The 24,631-nt window shown below is 47.2% G+C and overlaps 1 protein-coding gene across 7 annotated transcripts in view; it reads right to left on the reverse strand.

Annotated features, from left to right (window-relative positions):
• The window catches only part of MTUS2 (microtubule associated scaffold protein 2), a 663,520-nt gene that overhangs the window by 627,775 nt on the left and 11,114 nt on the right, over positions 1–24,631 (reverse strand). For all 7 annotated transcript variants that reach the window (XR_016213358.1, XM_089304269.1, XM_051834132.3 and 4 more), the window contains one exon: positions 14,735–14,800. The gene's annotated coding sequence lies outside the window, so the exon portion shown is untranslated. The remainder of the gene's footprint in view (positions 1–14,734; positions 14,801–24,631) is intronic.

The raw sequence follows: 24,631 nt of genomic DNA on the forward strand, positions 1-24,631 counted from the left end.
GGGACTCAAACCAGCACCCACATGGAATGCTGGCACTACAGACGATGGCTTTACCCACTATGCTATGGTGCCAGCCCCTCATATGGGATTTCGTTAACCTCTTGAAAATTACACTCCCCCACCACACACACACACAGACTCCATGAACTTTTCTCCTCCCTTTCTCACTTCTCAAAGTGAAAATCTCTTCTAATCAGATACAAAATGAAGATATTTGAAGCCCAACAGAACATTCACCTAAGTGTAGATGATAATTCAACATCAGACCTACTTTAAGTCACCTGGGGCTGTTTATCCACAGGCTTCTGGCAGGGACAATTTTTTTTCCCAAGAATTTAGAAATTCTGTCAATTTAGATTTCTCAGACACAAAGATACATTCAGCTTCTCCAAATATTTAGAATCCTGGAAGGCTGTTAACTTCCCTGTTGGAAGCATTGACAGGGGACCTTCCCACAAGTGTCCCTACACCTAGGACCTGCGTCCTCCCCCTGGCTTGTTCCTCTAACACGTGTTCAGTAAAGACCAGGCCACCTGAGGTGTGGGTGACATAGTAGAGAACTATGGCTCTCCCAGGACCAAATCACGGCTGCAGACATAAGCCAGCAGGTGGCACGGGGACGATGCTCTGGAGGCAAGGATCGGCATTAAAAGGGCATGGGACTCAGCAGCACCCTGGACAGTACGGCCAGGCACAGTCCCTCCAGATGGGAACGCAGCCAAGGAGCAAGCCCTGTTCTCAACATGGGGAGGAGTCTTGCAAGCAGAGGGGACAGCAAGCACGCACCCTGAGACAGGAAGGAGAGCAAGCAGGCCAGTGGCTGGCACCCCCAGCAGCAGGGGGCAGGCAGGAGGAGGGATGTAGCTTTGGTTCTGAGAGAGCGCACCAGCCAACAGTGAGAAGGAGAGGAATGTCACCTGCATTTGGTTGCAAAGGCCCAGACAGGCTGCTTCAGAAAGAACATGTTTTAGGGGAATTGGAATGGAAACAACACACACCTGTAGCACCGCCTGTTCCAGAAAGCTGTGCCTAAGGCCTGGGGCTGCAGGCTGGGTCCTGCTCCAGTGCTCCTACTTCACTGAGTTATGTCCCACTGGGCATGGGTGGGCAGCTGACGCTCCGGGGACCTGCACCTGCACCAGCCCCTTTGATAAGCACGTTCATTTCTCTACCACATTCTCTGGCGGGAATCCTGCCTGTGTGGAAGGAAGGCTTGCAGACTCACATGCTTCAGGACGCTGCTGATCAGAGCCCCCTTCACGTGGCACTACCACAGCCTCGGTACTCACCTGTGTCTTGCCCTAGACACTAAGCCCCCGGAGGGCAAGCACCATTGCACACTGATCTCTGCCTCTGTGCCACCCGCCTGGCACCCAATGCATGGCACTCAGTACACATTTCCAGAATTATTTGTGTGCTATGACTTGTTTTTAAGACAAGTGCTCTGATGTTTTTCCTCTGTAGATCAGCAATGCATGCCAAGGCTTTGGGCAACATGGATCATTTAACATGAATTCCAACAAGGCCAGTGGTCAAGTGTCCAGGTTTACACAAGACATTTAAAAACACAGTTGCAAATCTTTCTGAATCACTAGCTCTGCATTTAAATTACCCAAATGCTACAGGTTTCTTCTTTCTCATAGGTCCTTCCCAGACACTTTTAACACCTTTCTCTTTCCATAAATAAAAGCCTTAACTGCAAACACACAAGACAAAACACAGCATAGAAACAGCCCTCAGAGAACAAACAAGCTTCAAGCCAGAACAAACTTCCTGCCTTTTCGGAGTATTTTTTAACTTGCAAATAAATGATCATCCTCATTTTCAGCGAGATCCCCCTCTTCCTTGGCAACAGAGAGACATACTCAGCTGCATACAAACATGAAATTTTCATCTAAAAATAAATGAAACCATGATAAAAAGGTAACTGGATATGTAGAATGCAAAAATCAAGATACATGTTCTCTACACAGTGGTCTCATATGAATAGAAAACAACAAGTAATTATAATAAGGACAGGTATGGTAATGAAATTTTAACACCCAGCATGAGGTTTTAATTTTAATCTCTCTGTCTGAATTCCTGCTGGAAAAAAATCAATCACCTGTCTAAAGACCAGTCTCCGGGATGGTTTAGGGACATCCTCAGGAAATGTTGCACAGAGAAGAGAAGTTCTCTGTAGCAAAATTAGATTTCATTTTTACAAGTCCCTTCTCCCTTCTACTGCTGCACGCTTTAATGTTAAGCACACCCTCTGGGCAATTTATGTTTTTAATATTGCTCTTGTAAACAGAGCTGCTCCAAACCTACTGCTGCTGGGAATTATATTCACTACTGCCAAGTTCTGGGTTGGATGTAGGGGGCAAGCTGCTGGTGAGACTGACAGAACGCCTAGCCCAGTGTGGCTGGTACAGTTCCATTAGCAATGCTGGACCGCTCTCCCTGAGTTTGCCTGGAGCCAAGGCCAGGGCACAGTGAGAGACTGGCGCACCTTCTATGTTGCACCTGGACCCTGAGAAAGCACAGTCTGGCCTGCTCTCACCTGCATCCAAAAACTGGATGAGGCCCTGGACAAATGCGGACGGGACCTCTGTCTCAGATTAGGACAGCATTTACATTTTCACCTGTCTCTAGACCTGGAGTTTGCAGACTCGTTATAAGCACATCTTCAGATCCCTTCTTCGGCCAGGGAGGGACTGTACAATCCCTCACATCCATCATAAGCCAGAAGGCAGGGCACTGGGCACCAACTCCAGTGGGCACCCACCCAATGGGTCCCTGCTAGACAGGACAGGAATGCCCTCCTAGCCCTGTTGTCAGCTCCAAGAACCAAAGAAAGATGAAACTGTCCCCAGTAAACTGTTTGAAACACCTGAGGTTTCTACAGACTGGACTCCTGCTGGCGTTCTTATCCATATCATTCCTCATTACCAACTCACATCTCGGAACACAATGTGTGGTGGAATGAGAAGGCTGTGCCAAGATGGCACTGGCTAGAGAGCGAGACATGTGTTCAGTTATTCAGGAAATGGCAGGGGAGCCCACCTAGCAAAGGAGCCTGCCTAGCAATAGGAAGTGACTGGTTGGGGCATAAACCGCCCCTTTACCAGATTGGCTGCCTCGGCTATATAAGCTGCTGCACCAACAGAAATAAACAAGTCTGTGAGCTGCTTGCCTCTATCCCGCTTTCACCTGAATCCCCGGGTCTGTGTGGTGACTCCACGCCTCTTACCCCCATTGCACTTCTCTCAGAACAAATCCACAGCAACAACAACATGTCCTTTTTAAGCCCCAGCAATAAACCATGACTGAGGCTTGTTTTCTAGATGGGGAAAGAATGGGCGACAGAGGCCTCAGATTGTTCCAGGGTGTCAAGTCTGAGAAACAAAGACTCAGGGAGACATGAGAGAGGAGAGACAGCCCCTGGACAGAAGGCGGCTGACAGCAAGCAGGTAGCTGCGGCAGAAGGCAGGTATGGAGGAGCAGGGCGGAAGTGGGGCTGGAACAGAGCACACAGGAAAACAGTGAGAGAGGCACCGGCGGGGAGCAAGGCAGCAGCTTTGCCTAGCAGAATTGGCACGGCTGGCATCCACGGGGTGGGTTGACGAGAGATGCTTCCTGAGCTCACTGGTGGCACTGGCAACCAGCTAAGCTTCCACTTCCGCAGAGGACTGTGTATCATGCCCACTTGCTTGGCTATTATAGGCTTATGTTGAGTTTGCTTTTTGGTACAGCTGCTTGCTTATCACAGATTCCTCTGTGGCTCCAGACCAAGCGGACTTTCTAGAACTTCCGCCGTGTTTGTGCCTGTTCTGCTTTCCAAACAACCCGCTAACGGGAGCTGATGACTTCCTAACCTCTCCCTTTTGGAGCACCAGGTGTCTTGTTCATACTGACCTAACACTGTCTTTGACCCACGGAGATGACTTTCACAAGCTCTGCCAGCATACTTAGGTGGCTGGGAAAGTATGAGAGTGTTTGGAAAACAAAACACAACTTATCTCCGGGAATATATGCAATTATGCATCCTGCCTGCCTGACAGATGCATATTAATTGTAGACTATGTCACAAGGCCTGTGCTAGACACTGGGGACCCGTTAGTAAAGTTCTCTGCAACATGCTAAGCAATAATCAAACAATTTGTCTTGCAGAATAAATAATAAAAACAAGACTGTTCTAAGACCATGCAGCAAAGGCCAAAATAAAACGGAAAAGGCTAGCAGTGAAATTCACTACCATCTCCCGACTGCCTCCCTCCCCAGCCCTCTAGCCCCCTTTTACAAAATCCTGCTTTTACTGTCTGTATGGGCACACGCGATCTGGGGTATTATCAGACATTCAAATGAACACAAGCAACAGAGGCTTTCATCCGGGCCAGGGTGCTGAGCCTTGGAACTACCGACACACGTGGGGTAGAAGTCTTTGTCGGGGTGATGAGCAGGTCCCCGCCTCCACCCATGAGCTGCCAGGTAGAACCTCCCAACCTGGGACAGCTGGGAACTGTGCTTCCAGAAATGGCTGGACACTTGCTGGGTTAGGGGGGCAGAATCACCACAGGTGGACAGCACAAGGCCCAAAATGCCCTCTCATCAACAGCAGAGGGATGGATGCGGAGGGCGTGGGGCTAGAAATATTATAAGGTAGTAATAAAGAGGAAGGCTTGCTGTAAGATATTTCTAACTTCAGTTACTTTTAAACTCAACAACCACACCTGCTTGTTATAAAAATACTTCTGCGAGGGCCCCCACTGTGGCATAGCAGGTTCAGCTGCCACCTGCAACAGAGGCATCCCAGGTGGGCACCAGTTTGAGTTCCAGGTGTTCCACTTGTGATCTAGCTCCCTGTTAATGGCCTGTGAAAGGCAGAAGATGGCTCAAGTGCATTGTCCCCTGCCACCTACTTGGGAGACCCAGGAAGCTCCTGGCTCTGGCTTTGGCCTGGCCCAGCCCCAGCCATTGAAGTCATCTGGGGAGTGAACCAGAGGATGGAAGATCTCTCCTTCTCTTTCTATAACAGTGACTTTCAAATAAATAAAATAAATCTTAAAAAAAAAAAAAAACACTTCTGGGGCCAGCATCGTGGCACAAGGGGTTAACTTGCAGCCTGCATCCCATCTCAGAATACAGCGTTCAAGTTCTGGCTGCTCAGCTGCCAATCCAGCTCCCTGGTAATGCACCTGGGAAAGCAGCTGAAGATGGCCCAAGTACCCGGGCCTGGCCACCTACGTGGGGAAGGCAGCTAGAGTCCTAGCTCCTGGCCTCAGCCTGGACTAGCCCTAGTCATTTTAGGCATTTGGAGAGTGAACCAGTAGATAGAAGACTCTGACTCTGACTCCCTCTCTCTCTCTGCCCTCTCTCTTCTTTTCTCTTTCACTGCCCTTCTTGTCACACCAGAGACCATTAACTGATATAACTTAATCCTTTGAACTATTATAATTCTCATAGTATCTAAAGTTACTTTTCAGAGAAGCGATCATTGTCACCCAGTACTACACATACAAACCCCCCACATTAAACAAATGCTGACCAACCCCAAATATATGAGCTCTGAGTAACCTGGCAGGAAGAAGAAAAGGAGACTTGTGAATCCCACTCTTACGTTTTCTTGTTAACATTCCTTTAAATTATTCCTTTTGTGATTGTTTCTGTACTAGGCTATCCTATTACAGTGAATTCTTAGAAAGCACGAGCCCAATTTTATTCCTTTGTATGTTCTTGGCACCTAGCACAATGGATAGCCCAGAGCAGGCATTCCATAAATACTCACACACGTGAACTGGAAGAGGAAGATGTCACAGGAAATGGGGCTGTAACAAGAAGGGTGTAGAGGCCTCTGTGCTCCTGCCAAGGAACCTGTGAGTAGCAGGGGGTGGGGGCAGAAGGCCCAAGTGAACTCAGTCTCTGCTCTGGGGAGCAGGCCCAGCTTCTCTCCTCCAGCCTGCTCTTCTCCCCAGGCTGAGCTGTGCAGACAATGGAGGCCCAGCAGGCAAAGTGCAGCTCCCAGGGGGCACCAATCCCCAGGGCTGCAGCCTGGTCTCCTCAGACGGTGCCCCAGCGGGCAACAGGCCTGGCAGGTGTTGAGAAAGCCAAGGTTGGAAGGAGCCCAAGAAAATGCTAACAAGAGATCACAGATGTAGGAACTGGCCCATGTAGAGAAGGAAATGGGGTCTCACCTGCACAAACACTCCTGCCAGCTCCTAATCAGTCCCCAACCATTTGCCAGGGCAACAACTGGACAGAAGGTACAGTGCAAATAACAGACAAGGGGGAGAGCTGAACAAAATCAAGTCTTATCAGCCCCAAAAGCTTTCCTTATTGTCCTGCAGAATCCGCCCCCCAGGTCTGAAAGCCCACTGAGCAGCTCCCTCACGGAGCCTCTTTCCTGTGGACATCCTGTTCCTCCCTCATCGAGAAACCCAAAGTCAGGGCTCCCGTGCCACTTGTTGCTCTCTCTCTGGAAGGCAAATCCTTAGACTTCACCCTCACCTCGGCTTCTCCTCTGCACTAGAGCCCATAAAAAGAATCAAATAGACACTACAACAAACCTCAAGTGGCAATGATTTTATTAGAAGAAAAGTCTAAATTGTTCGTGCCTATTTCAGTATCTTCCCACTTTAGGAAGAAAGTTACCTCGATTGATTTTCTGACAGGCTACAGGACATGGTGATGGCTCAGCAGGGACTTAACAGGGACAGGAACTCCTCCACACCAGCCCCACTTTAAAAAAATTTTTTTATTTTATTTATTTGAAAGAGTTACAGAGAGAGGCAGAGACAGGAGAGAGGTCTTCCATCCACTAGTTCACGCCCCAGATGGCCACAACGGCTGGAGCTGTGCCAATCCGAAGCCAGGAGCTTCTTCCAGGTCTTCCATGTGGGTACCTTGGGCCATCTTCCACTGCTTTCCCAGGCCATAGCAGAGAGCTGGATCAGAAGAGGAGCAGCTTGGACTAGAACCAGCACCCATATGGGATGCCAGCACTGCAGGCCAGGGCTTTAACACACTGCGCCATAGCGCCAGCCCCTCCAGCCCCTCTCTTAAAGGATGAGACCCATCCCTCTGAACTTTGCTCAGACCAAGACTCTTCACTGGTTCTCCAAACACTGACTGAGCCCCATGGTGTCAGATAACACTAGGCCTGAGCAGAGAGGGGTCACACCCCTGAAGAAGCCCAGGGTCCAGCAGGGAGAGCACCTGTGTTTGTAACCTAGCATAAGGGAGGCAGAGTGGCCATCCCTGAGGCCAGGCGCGTGCTCTGCAGGGACAGTGTGGTGGGTTCCAGACCACCACTTTCCTCCTCTCTGTCTTTGCTGAAGAAGGCAGTCCCCACGCCCTCTGCCCATGAAAACTCATTGGTTTTGTTAAATACGCATCTTCTTCATAGGCACAAGACAGCTCTGTTTCTTAAATGCAAAATGAGAACTGCTTTCACTGGAAGCATAAGAAAACACCAGTTCTTCTCACAGGTAGTCTATTACGTATGCATGGTGTCGCTCCCCCTCTTCGTGGAGGAACGACACTAAACCCTGCCTAGGCTTCATATCCAAGTCACGGCACCATTATGTCGCTCCCCATCTTCGTGGAGGAGCAACACAGGACCCTGCGCTGTTCTTTCGTCTGCTCGGCCCTCCCCGGGTTTGCTGCTGGTTCTTCCCGGGTTGGCTACTATCCCTTCCACCTCCGTGGAAGGGCAGTTCCCCCTGGCCACATTCCCCACTTCCGCAGGGGAGCGGCACACCGCCGGCCGGCTCTCTGGGGGCTGCACAGGTGTTCCCTTAGATGTTCCCCTTAGATGTTCCTGGTGCATGCCGTCTCTCTCCTCCTTTATAGTCCTCCTCCGCCAATCCCAACTCGGCTGCCCACACGCCGAGTACGCTGCTCTCCTCCAATCAGGAGCAAGTCCTACAGTTTATTGGTTGAACTGGAGGCAGCTGTGCAGAAGCTGTTTACTTCTCTCCCAGCGCCATATTGTGGGAGAGCAGATGCATAGAATAAGTCTTAATTCCAGTAACTCAGTCTAGTCCGGATTGCTCCCCACACATGGTCAGTGGTTGCTCGTTTGCACATGTAGAATAGCCAGTAGAGATCAGCCTGCCCAGATAATTTAATTTCTCCTAAAGAGAAAAAGAGAAAACAGAACTAAAATATTCAGAGCTTTTGACTTGATGGACTCAGAAGTGCACAGTGCGTTCCAGTGGATGGAAGAGTGCGTGAGTGAACTGAAACACTCCTTAGAACTCGTGATTAGCCCGGGGTTTCCGATCCAATTCTTCCGTGCATTTTAGTTATTACAGAGAATTGCTATTGCTTTAAATGAAGCTCTGAAGACAGAGCTGCCCTGGATCGGGAGACCTCAGAACTTGGTTTAGATTTCCCCACGGCCTCTCACGTGGCTTCCATATCGAAGCTCATGGGCTCGTTAACAAACTAGTTCAGACTGGTGCAGTTATGTAAATGCTTAGATATGCTCCGTAATGCAGAGCAGAACACAGGCAGCTCCAGTCCCTTCCAGGACCCTGTTGAATATCTCTGAGTGCGAGGGAGGAGGGGGGTGGGAAATCACATTGATGTTTGAAAACAAAGTAGGAAGTTGGCAAGCCCAGAAACGGCAGCTTGGTGAGGGAGGCTTTCACACGTGGGGCCAGGCAGCACGCACCCTGCGGCAGTCACAGGTGAGGAAAGGCAGCATGTACCCGTGCCAGGCACCGTGGGGAAAGGCAGTGTGCACCTGTGCCAGGCACTGCCACGTGACCAGGCACCCTCCCTGGCTTTCTCATTGAGACCCCACTGAGTGACAGCCAGGTACCATGCCACCTTACAGGAAGGCAAACTGGCAGGTAGGTGAGGTCACACACTGCAAAATGCCAGGACCCAGACAAGACCCAAAGTGTCACCACACTCTGCACCGTCCCTCTGCGTGGCCTTCCCATGACCCCTGCACCATTCCATCCTGAGCTGCAAAGACAGCTGTGGTCTGTGGAAGAAATGCCAAGAAGAACCATACTCATCAGGGACCTCCAGGACAGCGCCAGGTGTCCTGTTATCGAAGGTGCATGCTGTGAATAAGGACGTTTCTCCCTCCTGCTTCTGACAGGAGGCGCTTCCCTGACTTCTCAGGATGTCTGTGCAATGCTGCAAGGGTCAGGGAAAGACCACGTAAATCTTCCCGGTTTGCTTTCACTGAGATGAGGGCAAAAGAAGTGGACACAGCAGTGACTAGACAGAGAGAGACCCTGTCCTCTTGGGATGTCTGCATTCTAGAGTTCTACAGGGCAAGGAGAGAAAATGCCACAGACCTGACCCCCACTCCCCACGTGCCACACGTGGGGTCTGCAACTGCTTCTGCAAAGGTTGTTCTCTCATCCGGGCACCTCAGAGGCATATCCCTGCGTCCACAGCCGAGCATTAAACACACACAGCGGTTTAACCATCAGGAGGCTAAGCACAATGAACAACTATGTCAATATGATCAAGAATTGAACACAAAATCCTTTCCCTGCAAAAGCGGATATTAAAAAGCCATTTGTAAAATCGTTTAATTCATTCCCCTACCATTAGACAGAACCACACTAAGCCTCCCAAAGGAGGACTACAAATGCATCTCTAGCTGATCTCCCCGTGCCAGAGCCCAAGATCCTGCCCCAGGAAATCACTGCCAAGACGCTGAGACCACTCAGGTCTGCAGCCTTGTAAATGGAGGCAGGGGCTTCCATGGTGCCCTCAAACATGCCAGCTGAAGCCAGCACTCGGAAAACACGTGACTAAAAACTCTCCCATGTCCCACTCTTCTCTGATCTCAGTGATGATTTCAAAGACAATGACCACCTTTGGCCTGAGTACAGGAACTTCGGGAGGGGTTCCCGTTGCAAGTCACCATGAACTGGAACACTTCGAACAGCACGCAGGTCCCTGCTCTCTGCTTCTCCCTGCACTTGGGAAGTCATGCTGTTTGCCTCCTGGCATGCTTACCCACTTCATTACCAAAGATGACACAGTGCCAGATGACCCAGGCCCCTGTGTGTGTGCCTTGATGACCTGGTTTAATAAAATCTGGCCTCCCATCAGACAGATGACCACAGATTTAATTTCTCACTACAGCGGCTGAACACCAGCCTGTTTGAGAGAGCCGAGCATGGAAAATCGCACTGTCTTATGCACCATTTGGAAACGCCAACAAAGCAGCTTATACTATTCTGTCATCTTAACAGAATTGCCCACGTGACATTTACTGAGCTACCTTCCCTCTGCCCTCAATAATCAGTCTCCTAAATTGCCAGGCTCTGGGTCCATGGGCTTAAATATTAAAGTGCGTTTGGCCTTTTCTTCTCCTGTGTTTTCCATGTAAAGAAAATTCAGAGCAGGGAAAAGATTACCCTCACCTTCCCTGGAATAACAGACTCCGAACCTCTGATGCTTCTAATCTACTCTCGAGGATACCTGGAAAGCAGAACAAAAGACACACACAGCTCTGTGTTTCTTCATCTGCTCGCCATGGGAGGATATTTCAGTCCTAAATCACAGGACCCGGCATTGGCGGGGGGGGGGTGGGGGGGGTGGCCTTTACAAATCTCTAAGGTCCCTGGAAAAGAACCTGTGGCCAGCCGCCCCCCGACCCGCGCATCTCACGAGCTGTTGCACGCTGGCGTCTGGGAAGCCTGTGGCCTGGTTCAGCCGGTGCCTCTAATAAGAGAATTATCGGCTCCATCTAAAAACAGAGTTGGGGGATAACAAGGCTGATCTGAAACACACAGAATCTGAGACATGAAAATTAAAAAGAAGAAGACGACCCTGAAGAGCAGAGCTGGCCCAAGGAGACAGTGAAGCCCAGGGACGACAGGGATCCTGGCTGCAGCCCCAGCTTGAGTTCACACCGGGGAGCTGGCGAGTGAGACGGAAGGAGCACCTGCCTCGCAGTGTGCCATACGGAGCAGCTGAGCAGCATCGGAGGCCAAGACCGCACCTGACATCGTGGGAGACGGCATCAGCGGTTGCACACCTGGGGGTCATTCCATCCCATTAAGCGCACACACAGCATGTACCCAACCTACAAGCCTCGGGCAGAGGATCACTCACTGACTGCCCTGCACAAAATGCTCTCCATGATGTCTAAATCTCTTCTGTTGCAGAATCTGCCCATCTTCACGTGACCACCATAAAGGATTTCTTCTTAATGACCAGGATTGGGCTGGCACTGTGGCATAGTAGGTTAAGCCTCTGCCTGCGGGGCCAGCATCCCATATGGGCGCCGCTTCCTGTCCTGGCTGCTCCTCTTTTGATCCAGCTCTCTGCTCCTTAGCCTGGGAAGCCTGGGAAGACAGTGGAAGATGGCCCAAGTCCTTGGGCCCCTGCACACACATGGGAGATCCAGAAGAAGCTCCTGGCTCCTGGCTTTGGATCGGCCCAGCTCTGGCCATTGTGGCAATTTGGGGAGTAAATCAGCAGATGGAAGACCTCTCTCTCTCTGTAATTCTGCCTCTCAAATAAATAAATAAATCTTAAAAAAAAAAAAAAAAAAAAAAAAAAAAAAAAAAAAAAAAACCAGGATTGGAGCCGGCATTGTGTTGTGGTGCAGTGGGATAAGCCATCACCTGGGATATGGGTTAGAGTCCTGGATGCTGTGCTTCCAATCCAGCTTCCAGCTAAGTGCCTAGGGAGGCAATGGATGGGCTGTCCATGTACTTGGGTCCCAGCCATCCATGTGTAAGAGCTCCTGGCTCCCAGAGTCCACCTAGCCCAACCCCAGCTATTGCAGCCATTTGGAGAGTGAACCAATAGGTGAAAGATACCTCTCTCTCTCTCTCTCTCTCTCTCTCTCTGTTGCTCTACCTTTCAAATAAATAAATCTTAAAAAAAAAGACTAACCAGGCCAATTATTTGTCGCATATAATGATGAATTATCTCAATCTAAAAACTACGATGATTAATGATGGTGAGAACACATGATCATCATCATCAAACCTTTCATCCCGTTTCATTTTCACATTCATTAAGTTGGTGTTTTCACAAATATTCCCTCAGTGTTTTCCAAGAACAAATCTCATTCTCCCTACTGAAAGGTAGGAAAAAATAGAAGACAAAATTATTAGCTCAATATCACAGGTGCTAAACATCAGAGATAAAACATCTTCATTTGCTCACCCTTCGGTATTCTCCAAAGACACAGGGGAAAAAATAGAATATTCATAAAGTAAGACAGAGAGTTAAGCAAATATCCAGGGGGAAACTGATTAATAAAAAAATCTTTATCCTATTTCTCCTTTTCCTTTTGCCCCTATACTTATTTTAAAAAAATAAATAAACACAAACCCTACAAAATACTTCCTTCAAACATAGAGCATTCCTGTGTTGGGGTATTTAGGGGAAAGGGGAGGTTTAAGGTGCAAATAACATCAGGTTTTCAGCCTAAATCTCATAAATGTTTGCCTTAATTGATCATGTGTCTGTGCATCCAGAATTCAGGGTATCAAATTCCCCACCACAGACGTGAAAAAGAAAGAAGGAGAGAGAGACAGAGACCAAGGGAGACAGACAGAGAAATTACAGGACGTGAGATAGAGTAGAAGAAATAAACGCCAGTGCCTGCTGGAAGTACAGCTGTTCTCTGAGGCCCCTGGGGTCATTCACAAGGTGCAGTGCTGTCCCTCAGGGAATAAAGCCAGCCGCATAAACAACACAAGAAAACCACCTCTGTGTTCCACAAAACAAGGAGGCCCCTTGAATCTCCCCCTGACCAGTTCTGTCCTCAGCACCCAAGGAAGCGAACGCTTTCTCTCAGGCCACAGATTTTATGTCTATGGCCAGGCTGCTTGGCCAGGTGCCATGCCTTTGCTACCTCTGAGTCCTCACCACCAGGACAGCTGCTGCCGACTCCCCTACAGCCCCCATATCCGGAGCATCCTGCAGCGCCAGCCACCGCCACCTCCACCCAAAAGCCCGGCCACCATCACCATCACCTTCACCTGTTTACACTTTGCAAGTTCTGCCCCTGTATCTGTTGGTTGTGTCTCAGTCACTTTCCAATCAGCCACTGGCAACCCAGTACCTGACCCCACAGGACTGCTCACCCCCTTCCCCTGTATTTGCCAACCAAGATCTACATTAATTACAAAAATCTGTACACAGTCAACATTCTGAAAGCAGCTCCCTTTAACTGGAGGAAAAAAAAAACCTTCAAGTTTAAGCCATCTTTGAGAATAAGAGCATCACATAGACGGTGATCCATGGAAAAAAAGCTTACCACAGCCGACAGTAGGGGGACCTGAGAGTACATAATGTCTATCACTAAAGGGCAAGAGCTCAGCCATACATCTGGTTGTGGAGCCAGAGCTGAGGCACAGCGGGTAAAGCTGCCGCCTGCGACACAGGCATCCCATACAGGCACCGGTTCATGTCCTGGCTGCTCCACTTCTAATCCAGCTCCCTGCTAATGGCCTGGGAAAGCAGTGGAAGATGCCCCAGGTATTTGGGCCCCTGCTCTCATGCGGGAGACCCAGATGAAGCTACCAATTCCTGGTCTGGGCTTGGCCCAGCCCTGATCAGTACAGCCATTTGGGGAGTAAACCAGTGGAGGGAAGATCAATAGATAGATTGATCAACCTCTCCCTCTCTCCACCCCGTAACTCTTTCACATAAATAAATCTTTTAAAAAAAAAAAAAAAAACATAGTTTAGGTTTTTCTTTCCTGGTTTTACACCTAGAAATCTCAAGCTACCCCCTTCATGATCCAAATCTGTAGAAGCTACTTTAGGGGTTCTTTCAGGTCACTCAAGTTTCCAATCAAAGCCATCTTGCCAACTCTTGCTTTACTCCCTCTCCCCCTGTCACCAGAATTTAACAAAAAACCCTCCCTCCCTTAGAGGCTGTCAGGGGTTGAATCCCCGCAGTGCAGAGCCAGCCTGCTGGTTGTTCAGGTTGTACACTGCACAAGGGCACCAACTGCGTCACATGCACAGTGACGAGTCTGCAAGTTGCCCATGTTCTCATCGTAACTCTGATCCCTGCAAGATGGGCAAGCTGACTACCGGCATTACAACTTTCCAACAATAAAGTGTCTTGTTCGAAAAATCAGGACAGCCCAACACTTGTCCATCAGATAGAAGGAAAACATGTTGTGGAAGGGGCACTTTTGTCTAATTTGCCCAGAGGGCCATGTGGGCCAGCAGCGGCTCTCAGAAAGTGCGTCTCTCCAGTGCTGTAAACTTGCTGTGGCCCTGGCTGTTTGCTAAAGCTTCGGTTCTTAGCTTCATGGACTCAGACCTGCATCGACTTCTCCCTGGTCTTTTCCTGGTCCTTTGTGCATTCCCCTGCTCAGAACAAGCCCACCAACACTACTGCATCCTCTCGTCCCCTTTCTGTCCACAGATATTACTAAACCCGTGTCAACAATGACACATAACCTTTTGTTGCAGTAGAAGATTAATTACTGCTAAGAAAGAACTGTGTGTTATAGACAGACTCCACAGATGTAAGAGCATTAGCAAAACATGTGCATATACTCGAGTCTCACATCACATTTGAATATGTTCTTCACATGTTAACAAAAGCAGGACTGTACAAAGCTTTTATAGGAGATTTCATCCGCACTGATTGTTTCATTAATGATCATTTATAAAAGAAAAAAAACTACACCCAGCTATTTATTTCGAGCAACAAGAAAGTGTTAAACATTTAAGAGGCAATTGCAGATCCAACCTAAATGAAATAATAAATCAAGTAACAATCCGCATGAACTTACCGTGACCCCCTGAAAACAAGTTTTATGGCCATTGGTGACAATGGTCGACAATCCAGCTGTGGAAACCTGAAAAAGAAAAAAGTAGAAGACGGAAAATGGTAAGGAAAGCATAAACAATTAATTCATCACCATACTTCTCATTGAAAAATTACAACAGCTTAGAAGTCCTTCAACCTGTACAGTACTGGTAGCACAAATAATCTCTTCCTAATTGGAGCTGTTTTATAAACTCCCCATTTATGCCTTGGCTGAGCCCAGATCTTAGAGATACTTAATCTTATTTTCAGGTTAATCCTCAAAGGATGAAATGACTTCAATTTCTTTCTATCTAACCCTATAGTGGTTAATGACCGGAAAGCAGATTCTGAAATACAGCAGACACACGAAGCTTCTTAAGGAGTTCAGACACAGCCTCTGGCAGGGGCAGGAGGGCTCTGATACACAAATCACTGTGTCTGCTTCAGAGATCTTCGTTTTCTTTAACTGAGCCAAATTTAGACTCTCTCATGCTTCTTATTTCCTATTTCAGAAGAAATCAGAAGCCACAGCGACTGTGAGTCCTACAGTCTAATATAAGTCATTAAGAAAACTCTGCTTCAAAAAACATCAGCAAAAGCTATTTTCTTCCTAAACTGCCAACATGAAGATTGACTGTTAGGTGGTAGAAAAGACACGAATTTTAATCCCAAATGCTACCTGCTATTATGAGACTGACTCATATCAAATTGCTGAATTTCAACCAGATTTTACCTACAAGATGGCAATTTCAAAAGTTTTCCAAACAAGAAATTAGGCAAGACTGGAAAACCCAATAATTGTGAAACAAATGAATTTTCAGAAAAAACTATTTATTCTCAAATACACATCATTTCCTGAGTAGCTTCAATGGTCTGGGCAATAATATCAACTACTTCCACTCCAACTTATCATCAGCAGTAACTAAAAGACAAATTATCTCTAACATTTGGAAGGGCCGACACATACCTTCTCAATTTTCTTTTTAATTTTAACTGGATTTGTCAATTTTATTTTTTAATTTTATTTATTTCTAAGGACAGAGATCAAGCTCCCATCTGCTGGTTCACTCCTGAAATGCCTGCAACATCCAAGAACTGGAAGCCAGGAACCAGAAACTCAATCCAGATCTCCATGCGGGTGGCTGGGACCCAACTACATGATCCATCACCTGTGGCCTCCCCGGACAATGTAGGATGCAGGTCCCAACTGGTGCTGTGGCTGCTGTGCCACACGCGTACCCCTGACTGCGAACCTAACCCCCTCAGCTTCCCCATGTAGAGCACATGTCTTTGTAAAAGCACAAATGCCGCAGAAAGCCAAGACAAAGACAAGAGAGCAAAAGGGAAGGATCAGAATGCTGGTCTCTAAGAAGGCAGGGGAAATCAAAAGCAGAGCAGAACAAGGAAGGGGCAAGTTGCAGGGACGTGGGGGAATGCAGGATCGAGACGCACAGGAGCCCTCGTGAGTTGGGAAGGCAGCATTCACACTAAGGAAAGGAAGCAAGTCAGAGCTGCACGACAGATGCAACCACGGGAACGGTTACTTCTAAGAACACAAGGGCGCGTCACAGAGTTCATGGAAGTGGTGTGCGTTTAGACACCAAGTAGGATGCCGACGCCCCACAGAGCAGCGTCTGGGTTGGAGTCCTGGCCCCAGCTTCCTGCCAGGACACACTGGAAGGCAGCAGTGATAGCTCAGTTAGTTGGCTTCCTGCCAGCCACGTGGGAACCTGGGGTGGGATCCCAGCTCCTGGATCCAGCCCCAGCCCATTCCCAGCTGTTGTGGGCATTTGGGGAGTGAACCAGCTGGTGGCAACACTCTCTTTTTCTGTCTTTCTCTTCCTCTATCTCTCTCAAATAAATATGGTTTCAAGTTCAGGGAAAGACAGAATTAAAAGGAGGAAGTTTATTTTGGTCAAAAATGATTTGAAAACTGTGCAGTTTTTTAACAATGTGCATTTTTTATAAACGTCTTAGAGACTCCTCACACACACGGATTTCAAAACTTTTCTACATCAAATAAATTTATCTTTTGATTCCATTTTCCACGAACTTTTTGAAGTTCCCTCATATATTTAACAACCCATCTGTCTTACAACCTACCCCTAGCCCCACCCCTGCCATGAACACCACCCTAGAACAAACAGCACGATTACCCTACCACTACCATGCAATCTGAGGTATACACCGACTACTGAAACTAAAGACCAACAGGATACATGTCACGTGAGTACCCTGGATGCAGAAAATTTACGTGTTCGCAAAATGTGTTTTCTTGTGAGAGAAGTAGGAAAGGGTTTAAATTATTTTCCCTCCCACTAGGAGACCCATTAAACCAGCAGCCTACCATAAAGTGCTTTGTTTTTTGCATGAAAGAGCAGCCGGTTGCAAAATAAACTTTGCTGATGTTGTTTTAGTGCCATTCAGCTGTTCTTTATTCCTGACTTTTTAAAATTACTTGTGCAAGGAGAAGATATGGGAGCAAATCACCCTTGTGACTAAATGGAGTGGTGACAAACTCCACGAAGAGAAAGGTAAGCAGAGTAAACCCGACATCCAAAGGCACTCTGCATGTTCCAGCAGTGACTCGTGAGGGGGCTTCAAAATGTTCGAGGAAAATGGAACTAAAAGTAAGTTTTGGTGCAAAAAAAAAATCTGAAATTCATACCTATGTGGGTCTTCAAATGGTTTACATAAAACATGTACTAGGAAAAAACTAGGTATATGTAAATATTCTTTTGCACCAAAGTCAACTTACTTTTCGATTCCATTTCCCAGTTTGAAACAGACTCATATTTTGTTCTAGTATCGTGTCAAAGGCAAATGCATCAGTTCAGATGGCAACCCCTGAAGAGCAGCACTGACAGTAACAGGAAAAGAAAACCACCATCAGCAGAGTGCTGAGAGCCACTGCTTATAAAGCTGCCGCAAATGTAACAGACTCGGGTTAGTAGACCAGTTGGAATCACACTACCCATTGTGAAAGAAAGGTAGAAAGTGGCATTACGTTAATACAGATGCAAAGTAAGAATATAAGCAAAGTTGAGGAGTACTCTAGCTAAAGTATGTGAAGACTGGATATATACAAGGTGCTTCACATAAGTGCGCAGAAAAATGGAAAAGGTAAGTATTTTGGTGCAAAAGAAAAAAATCTTTGAAACACACACAGTTTTTTCATTACACAAATTTTCCCTGAGTTCTTTGACCATGCCTCATCCATGTGTGGATGCTGTCAGGAGGCCACACCAGAAGAGCCAGGGGTTCCCCAAGAACCCAGTGCTTGGCCTCATCCAGAGAAGCCTTCAGCCTGCAGGAACGCTCCTGCATCTAGAGTAGGCTCCACAGAGCACAGCAAGAGGCAGGGGCAGCCCAGGGAGCTCTCTGAACAGGCTGAGTGAACCCTGCATGCTGGACTGACAGCAGAAACACCAGTCTTTCAGACATGCATTCACGTCCCTGCTCCGGGCCATCCCAACAACTAAGCAAGTTTCAGAGCAGTGCTGCTGCACGCCCCCTGCCTCTGCTTTTGCTCCTTTCTCCTCCTCCAATGTCTCTTCCTTCATCTACCTCCTCTTCCAAAAGACAGCTCCAGCCTCAGCTTCTGAGGAAGCCCCTCCTGACCACCACCAGCCCTCACCCGGGTGGAACGGAGTCCTTACATCACTGGGTCCTACAATAACTAGAACACTAAAATAACACTGCACAGACAGTCCTGAACTCACAATGGAGTTATACCCTGAGAAACCCACGGTGAGTGGAAAATATTGAAAGTCAAAAATGCATTTCCTGCACCTAGCCTAGCAAACATCATGTATGTCACACTTTAGAAATACACTGTATGATTTCGGAAAACATGTAGTAAAGGTTTTTTTTTTTTTTTGACAGGCAGAGTGGACAGTGAGAGAGAGAGACAGAGAGAAAGGTCTTCCTTTTGCTGTTGGTTCACCCTCCAATGGCCACCACGGTCGGTGTACTGTGCTGATCCGAAGGCAGGAGCCAGGTGCTTCTCCTGGTCTCCCATGGGGTGCAGGGCCCAAGCACTTGGGCCATCCTCCACTGCACTCCCTGGCCACAGCAGAGAGCTGGCCTGGAAGAGGGGCAACCGGGAAAGAATCTGGCGCCCCGACCGGGACTAGAACCCGGTGTGCCGGCGCCGCAAGGCGGAGGATTAGCCTAGTGAACCACGGCGCTGGCCAGTAAAGGTTTTAAGAATAGTTAAATGTAGTGCCAGAGCCAAAGCTGGAATCTGAATCTAGATCCAGCTCAAAATCAGTACACTGTGCTGAGTGTCTGGTGGGAGTTGTATAGAAATCATGCTAAACTGTCAATACAGTAGCCACCTGCCACACGCAGCTACGAAGCACTTGAAATGCAACTTGTCTGAGCTGTGTTCTAAGATATACGACTTTGAAGATTCAGCAGGGAAAGAAAGATGTGAAACATTTCCACATGGTAAAATGATCTATTAGGTTGAATAACAGAGATGAATTCCATCTGTTTCTTTTTGACTACTAGAACATTTTAAATTGCATATGTAACTCCCTTTACACTTCTATTCAACAGGAGTTCTTTATAAAGCATAGCCTCTCTCTTCCTTATTTATACACCTGTTGACACGACGCTGCGCATAGCTGAGCCTTTCCTAGTGAGAGAGACGGCAGCAAAGGCTGCACTGCAGTGGTGCTCTGTATGGCCCTGCTGCACACTCAGAGTTTGTCCCTACATTAAAAGGCACACAGAGGGGCTGGCGCTGTGGCATAGCGAGTAAGGCCACTGCCTGCAGTGCCGACATCCCATATGGACACGATTTGAGTCCTGGTTGCTCCACTTCTGATCCAGCTCTCTGCTATGGCCTGGGAAAGCAGTAGAAAACGGTCCAAGTGCTTGGGACCCTGCACCTGTGTGGAAGACCAGAAGAAGCTCCTGGCTCCTGGCTTTGGATCAGCTCAGCTCTGGCCATTGCTGCCATTTGGGAAGTGAACCAGTGGACAGAAGATCTCTCTCTCTCTCTCTTCTCTCTGCCTCTGCCCCTCTGTAACTCTGCCTTTCAAATAAATAAATAAATCTTAAAAAAAAAAAAAAAACACACAGAATGTTGCCCTTAGAACTCCTTGAACTCATGGATTCCTCTACTATAGCTGGCGGCATCCCACATGTAATCCTCAGGTTTCTGCTTTCTGATTCACAGATTTCCCTGGACTTTGAGGTAGCAAGAAGCAGAGCAGAACCAAGGGGACACGGAACATTTAAAAGGGATCTAGAACCTCCGTGCTATGGTTTGGGTGGGGCTTGTTCCTCGAGGGGCATATGCTGGAGGCATGTTTCTCAGGATGGTGTTGCTGGGTAGGGGACCTTTACAAGGTGAGGCCTAGTGGCAGGTGGCTACATGATGCAGGGCTCTCCCCTTGCAAGAGATTACGGTAGTGCTCCTGGGATCCTGGTTACTCCTGCCAGTGTGAACTGATGTAGAAGAGCAAGCCTGACTCGCAGCTGCTCTCTGGCTTCCTGTCTCACTGGGTGATCATCCCACACATTTTCCCACTATTGCGATGGTAACCACCATGACTCAGTGGCTGATCTTGGGAGTTTCTGTCTCCAAAACTGTGAGCTAAAGAAACCTCTTTTCTGGGTTGACATTGTGGCATAGTGCTTAAAACCATGCTGTTTGTGTGGTGGCTACTTCACTTATGACCCATCTCCCTGCTAAAGGGAAAAGCAGCAGAAGATGCTTAAGTGCTTGGGCCGCTGTCACCCATGTGAAAGACCCAGATGAAGCTCTTGGCTTTGACCTGGCCCAGCCATGAGCATCGCAGAATGAATCAGCAGATGGAAGAGAACTCTTTCTCTCTCCCCAACCCTTCTCTCTGTAACTCTGAATTTCAAAGTAAATAAATAGGGGCCGGCACTGTAGTGTAGTGGGTAGGACCCCCAACTGCAGTGTCAGCATCCCATGTGGGTGCCAGTTTGAGTACTGCCTGCTCCACTTTCAATCCAGCTCTCTGCTGTGGCCTGGGAAAGCAGTAGAAGATGGCCCAAGTCCTTGGGCCTCTGCACCCAAATGCAAGACCTGGAAGAGGTTCCTGGCTTCAGATGGGCCCAGCTCTGGCCATTGCAGCCATTTGGGGAGTGAACCAGCAGATGGAAGACCTCTCTCTGTCTCTCCCTCTCATTGTCCATAACTCTACCTCTCAAGTAAATAAATAAAGCCTTTTTAAAAAAAATAATAATAAAGTACCCAGCCTCAGGTATTTTCTTATAGCAACAGAAAACTGATACACTCAAGACAAATACTATTTTAAATAACAATTATATTGATATGTAAATCACATAAAAATTCACAATTTTAATGAGTACAGTAGTTTTTAGTATATTCACAAAGTTGTGCAATCATTGCCACTATCCAATTCCAGAAGTCTCTATGCATTTGTCTATTCTGAATATTTCACACAAGTGGATTCCTAAATTAGGTGGTCTTCTGTGTCTGGCTTCTTTAACCAAACAAAATGCTTCCAAAACTCAGCCATTTTGCTAAGTGAATTAGTACTTTAATATTTTATGGCTGACTAGTATCCTATTATGTGAATATGCCACATTCTATGTATATGTACATTCTATGTATCCATGAATCAGCTAAAGAAAGTTCTTTTCTGTGATGGCATTGCGGCATAGTGGTTAGCATGAATCAGCCATCAGCTGAACATTTGGATTATTTCCAACCTGGGGCTGTTCTGTACACATTTGTGCACAAGTCTTTATGCGGATATAAGTTTTCAGTTCTCTTGGGTATATATTTAATACTAAGATTTGAACATGATTTGGCTTTCAAACTCATGCAGGAATTTAAACTCCAAAGTCCTAAGCTAACGGTACTTACAGTGTGGGAACTTACTCCATTGGTACTGTCTGGGAAGTACAAGTCCTCAAGTCTTTGGGAGCACATACTAGGAAGGGAATTCTCATGAGAGAGTTGGTAATAGAAGCCTGAGTTGGACCCAGCCACTCCCCTTGCATCCTGGATCATCCAGCACGAGACCCTCCCTCCACATGCACTCTGCCATTGCAGTCCTCATCAGAAGCCAAAACATATGTGGCTGCTCAGTCTTAGACGTGAACCTCAGAAACTGTGAGCTAAAGCTAAAAGCTTTTCCCTTTATAGAGTTATTTTTCTCAGGTGCTTCACTGTGGTAACAAAAATTGCCTAATAACTTGGGAATGGAGTTTCTGGGACTTACGTGAACTCTATTTCTATAATTTAAGTGTAATTTGAATAAGTCCCAGTTCCCAAAGCAGCTGCACCATTTCACAATCCCAACAGCAACGCATCAAGGCCCCAAGTCTCTACATCTTCACCAACACTTGTTATCTTTCTTTTAGCCTTAGTGGGTGTGGAGTTCTGTCACACAGTGGTTTTGACTAATATTAACCACATTTGTGACGAATGCTATCACCTTTCCACATGCTTATTGGTCATTTGTGTATCTTCTTAGAAAATTCCAACTTAATGGGGCTGGTGCTGTGGTGCAGCGGGTTAAAGACCGAGCCTGCAGCACCAACATCCCATGTGGGTGCCGGTTCAAGTCCCAGCTGCTCAACTTATTTTTTTTAAGATTTATTTATTTGAGAGGTAGAGTTACAGACAGTGAGAGGGAAATACAGAAAGAAAGGTCTTCGTCCATTGGTTCACTCTGCAGGTAGCCACAACGGCTGGAGCTGCGCTGATCCAAAGCCAGGAGCCAGGAGCTTCCTCCTGGTCTCCCATGTGGGTGCAGGGGCCCAAGGACTTGGACCAACTTCTACTGCTTTCTCAGGCCACAGCAGAGAGCTGGATGGGAAGAGGATCAGCCAGGACTAGAACCGGTGCCCATATGGGATGATGGCACCGCAGGCAGAGGATTAACCCACTGTGCCACGGTGCTGGCCCCAGCTGCTCTACTTCTGATCCAGCTCTCTGCTATGGCCTGGGAAAGCCGGGGATGACAATCCAAGTGCTTGGGACCCTGCACCCATGTGGGAGACCCGGAAGAAGCTCCTGGTTCCTGGCTTCAGATCAGCTGAGCTCCAGCTGTTGTAGCCATTTGGAGAGTGAACCAGCAGATGGAAGCCCTCTCTCTCTCTCTCTGGCTCTACTTCTCTCTGTAACTCTTTCAAATAAATAACATAAATCTTAAAAAAAAAAAAAAGAAAAGAAAAGAAAAATCCAACTCAAATCCTTTGCCCTATTTTTAATTGGGTCATTTTTCTTCATGAAATACTTGAGATGTCACCATTCTCTTTTCATTCTAGGTACAAATCTTCAAGGCTACGAACTCAGGAAGTCTCTCATTTCTTTCAATTTCCATTTTGTAGCTGTCACCGTACAGATGCTGAGTGCCTTCTGCTCAGTTTACTTCCCAGTATTATGGTGTACAAGAGTGACAAGAGGAGGTCTCTGGTCTTGTTCTTTATCATGAGAGGAAAACAGTCTTCCATTTAAGCATGATGCTAACTGCAGGCTTTCCATAGATGTCCTTCATCAGATCAAGGAAGCTTCATCCTTTTCCTGGTTTTGTGTTTTTTTCATTTTACCATAAAACACTGCTGCAGTTGTCAAGTGCTTTTTCCATGTCTATTGAGAGGATTGCGTGGTTTTTGTACTGTATTCCATTAATATGATGTATGGAGTGCCTTGCATGGGTTAAATCAATCTCATATTCCTCAGATAAACCCCAAGGCAGTAAAGATGCTCCTTGGCTTGCAGTGGGCTGTGTGCCTATAATGTACCATATATTGAAAATTTTGTTAAGTTAAAAATGCACTTCAGGGTCAGTGTTATGACATAGTGGGTTGAGCCATCACCTGTGATACCAACTTCCCATATGGCCACCGGTTCATGTCCCACCTGCTCCACTTCTGGAGCCAGCTCCCTCTGATGTGCATGAGAAAGCAGTAGAAAATGGTCCAGGTTCTTGGGCTCCTGCCACCCACTTGGGAGAACCAGAAGAAGTTCCTGGCTCCATTGTGGCCATTTGTAGAGTGAACCAGCAGATAGGTGATCTCTCTCTTCCTCCTCCTCTCTCACTCTGTAACTCTGCTTTTCAAAGATAGATAAAATCTTTTTTTAAAAAAAATAACAATACACCAAGTAAACTGACCATCATATATCATTTGGCTTTATTTTTTTAAGATTTCTTTATTTATTTAAAATCAGAGCTGCACAAAGAGAAGGAGAGGCAGAGAGAGAGAGAGAGGTCTTCCAACCGTTGGCTCACTCCCCAAATGGCAGCAACAGCTGGAGCTGCGCTGATCTGAAGCCAGGAGCCAGAAGCTTCTTCCAGGTCTCCCATGTGGGTGCAGGGGCCCAAGGACTTGGGCCATCTTCCACTGCTTTCTCAGGCCATAGCAGAGAGCTCGATCAGAAGTGGAGCAGTTGGGTCTCGAACCGGTGCCCATATGGGATGCTGGCGCTTCAGGCCAGGGCGTTAACCCACTGCGCCACAGCGCCGGCCCCAGATGGAGCATTCTTTAGATATCTGTTACTTCTATTTGTACTAATATTTATAGAGGTGTTCAAGCCTTCTATTTCCTTGCTGATATTCTGCCTAGCTTCAATCCATTACTGAAGGTAGAGTACTGAAATCTCCAACTATTATTGTTGAATTTTCTATTTCTCCCTCAATTACCAGGTTTTGCTCCATGTGTTTTGGATATCCATTGTTAAGTGCACAAATGTTTATAGATGACTTCCTAACTGATCCCTTTAACAACACACAATGACCTTTGTCTAAATGTTCACTTAAAAATTTACTTTGCCTGATACCAATATAGCCACAACAGCTCTCTTTGTTAGTGTTTGCATGGTACACCTTATTCTATTCTTTTACTTTCAAAGTACTTCAGCCCC

Source organism: Oryctolagus cuniculus, chromosome 9, assembly GCF_051225735.1.
Source record: "Oryctolagus cuniculus isolate XC-2025 breed Fujian yellow rabbit chromosome 9, ASM5122573v1, whole genome shotgun sequence".
NCBI classification, from domain to species: Eukaryota; Metazoa; Chordata; class Mammalia; order Lagomorpha; family Leporidae; genus Oryctolagus; species Oryctolagus cuniculus.